Consider the following 2,684-nt stretch of genomic DNA (forward strand, 5'->3'; position numbering starts at 1 on the left):
CGCGGCAGGAGAGGACACGCCCCCGAGGGCTGCGCCTGGCCAGACCCCCGGCCCGCGGGCCGGCCTCTCAGCGCTCCAACCAGGAGCTGGGCTGCGGGCAGGGGCTTACTCCCCGAGTCCTCTAGGGGTGGCGCATCCCGCAGTCCCTGTGGCAGAAACTTGGGGGAGGGGTGGGGAAATGAGCCCTGCGTTTGCTCATTCATCCACGCATCCACCCACACACCCAGCCAGCCAACAAATACTTATTGAGCACCTACTAGGTGCAGGGCAGCAGAAGGAGCAGGAAGACAGAAAATTATCATGTGAACAAATATACCCTCAGGAGTCAGATGGTTTTGAGACCTGGAGCAGTTGTGTCTGAGGGATCCACATGGTTTTGGGACAGGAACTTTTAGAGTCAGGACCTGCCCCTAACCGCTGTTTTGCAGTGGTGGTGGTGCGCATGGGAGAAGGGGGTGCATAGAAGCGGGGAAGGAGGTGAGAACACAGGAGAAGCAGGGGTTTCTTCTGCTGCTTCTGTCGCTTACTTTTTGGGCTTCCGGTATTTAAGAAAAACGAATCGAGGGCTCATTATTTCAACAAATACTTATTACCTTTAGGGCACTGGCCTTGGCACTGGGGGTAAAAACCAAGAAGGCAGGGGTACGGCTCCCTACGGAGCAGAAAATCGGGGCGGGGGGCAAACGTGGGGCACTGATGGTGCTCCATGTGGAGGGGGGTACAGGAGGATGTCACTAGGCCAAAAAAAAAATGCATTTCCTTTCATTCCAAGAGACTAGGCGAGCTTTGTCCAGCAGAACATTCGTGATGATGGCGGCGTTTTATACTACCAGTGCTGTCTAACGCAGTAACCACCAGCCGCATGTGGCTATTCCTGAGCACTCAGCTAGTGCAACCGAGGCACTTGCATTTTCATTTTATGTGATTTTAATTAAATATGAATAGCTGCACGTGTTTAGTGGTTGCCTCACTGGACGGCGCTGGTCAAAGCTCTTTACCTCCCCTCTGTTACATAGCAGAGAACGCCTTTGGGTCAAGAACATGTTAAACTCAGCTCTTTCCTTCACCATCTCCCCCCCAATCTGCTCTTCTAGTTACTCTGTTTCCTGATCCCTATAATTATGCTGAACCATCTCCTCCTGGAGAGTTTGCAAAACCATTCGATAAAACAAAACTTTTTCGAGCACCTACTGTGTGCAAGCAGTGGGGACTCAAAGATGCACAAGCAGCCCTGTCCTACGTCTGATCATCCAGCAGTTGTTTCGGCCAATGTTTGGGGGGAAGGACCCCATATCTTTGTTGAGGTGCTAGTTAATATGACCTCTTGCTTCTGTGTATTGTCTGCCCAAGGCAGAGCTCCAGAGACTTGGGTAGAAGAAAAAGCCCAAGATTTGGAGCAAGCAGCCCTGGGCTGGAATCAGGGTTGAGTCCCAGCTCCAGCTCAGTGATTCAGTCACTCGGCCTGTGTGTCTTGTATCACGTCTGTATTCAAGGCAGCTGGATAGCAGAGGGCTGAGGAAGGAACAAACATAAGATCGACTTGAGATTTCTTAACACCGACACTGGATCTAAGAAAATAGTTGAATAATATTTTTAAAGTATCACAAGAAAGAACTTTGAAGTGAGGTTTGGAGTTCTAGCTAAATTGTCAGGTGTTTGAAGGATCAGCAGGTTCATCATACAGAACCCCCTCTTTGAAAAACTGGAGGAAGCACTCCAACCAGAAGAGAAATCAATACAATAGGCGTGCTCAACAATGTCAAGTAGGGAGGATTGAATCACTCCTTTGAATCAGTCCTGTCTAAGGAAATGGTGCAGTGCAGTGACAGCAAAACACAGCCTGAGAGGGTGGCAGAGCCGGCGGGAGTCCTGCCAAGTGAATGCAAAGGGAATGGACCTCGCTGAGGTCACCTCTTTGAGAAAGACGTAGCAGCTGACTCGGGAAGAACTCTCAGATGTGCTGTTATTTTTGTACTCTCTTACAAGGCTTGTCTAAAGCCACCATGCTCTGCCTCTTTAATCCCTGGCTCTAAATGTCCAGGTAACAATTCCAAACTTTCCAGTTATGGGGTAGCGGATGGATCAGAGCGGGGGTGGGTGTTAAATACAGGTTAGAGTCCAGGGCCGGTGAAGTTTACCTTTATCTGAGTTATTTACATGGCAAAGGTTCAAGTATTAAATTAACAGGAAACTACAAAGACTAAAAAAAAAAAAAAAAAGGCCCTATGCCAAGAATATTCCTTCCTCCTCTCTGTCCATGCCCTAGAAAATATCATAATACAAATAGAGTTTTTCTTATTTCTCTGGTTTTCAATGGTGATACAAAGCGAAACTAGGATTTCTGAAACAATTTGCTTCATGTTCTTTCAAAAAGAACTCGGTAGGAAGAGGGACAGGAAAATGCTGATTTGGAAAACGAGGAATAATCTTGGTCTAGTTGCAGGTAACCAACCCCTTTCTCCTCTTTTCTCCCTCTCTTTCGTCCTATTCTTTTTTCCTTCCTTCCCCTCCCCTCCTCTTCTCTCCCTTCCCCTGTCCCCACCTTCGCCATTTTCCTTTTCCATCACGTTTTCATTTCTTCTTCTTCTTCTTCTACTTCTTCTTCTTCTTCTTCTTCTTCTTCTTCTTCTTCTTCTTCTTCTTCTTCTTCTTCTTCTTCTTCTTCTTCTTCTTCTTCTTCTTCT

At 47.6% G+C, this 2,684-nt stretch overlaps 1 protein-coding gene across 1 annotated transcript in view; it reads right to left on the reverse strand.

Moving 5' to 3' along the window:
• The window catches only part of CUNH2orf72 (chromosome unknown C2orf72 homolog), a 16,361-nt gene that overhangs the window by 8,210 nt on the left and 5,467 nt on the right, over positions 1-2,684 (reverse strand). The window lies entirely within an intron of this gene.

This window comes from Pteropus alecto, unplaced genomic scaffold (assembly GCF_000325575.1).
Source record: "Pteropus alecto unplaced genomic scaffold, ASM32557v1 scaffold110, whole genome shotgun sequence".
NCBI lineage: Eukaryota > Metazoa > Chordata > Mammalia > Chiroptera > Pteropodidae > Pteropus > Pteropus alecto.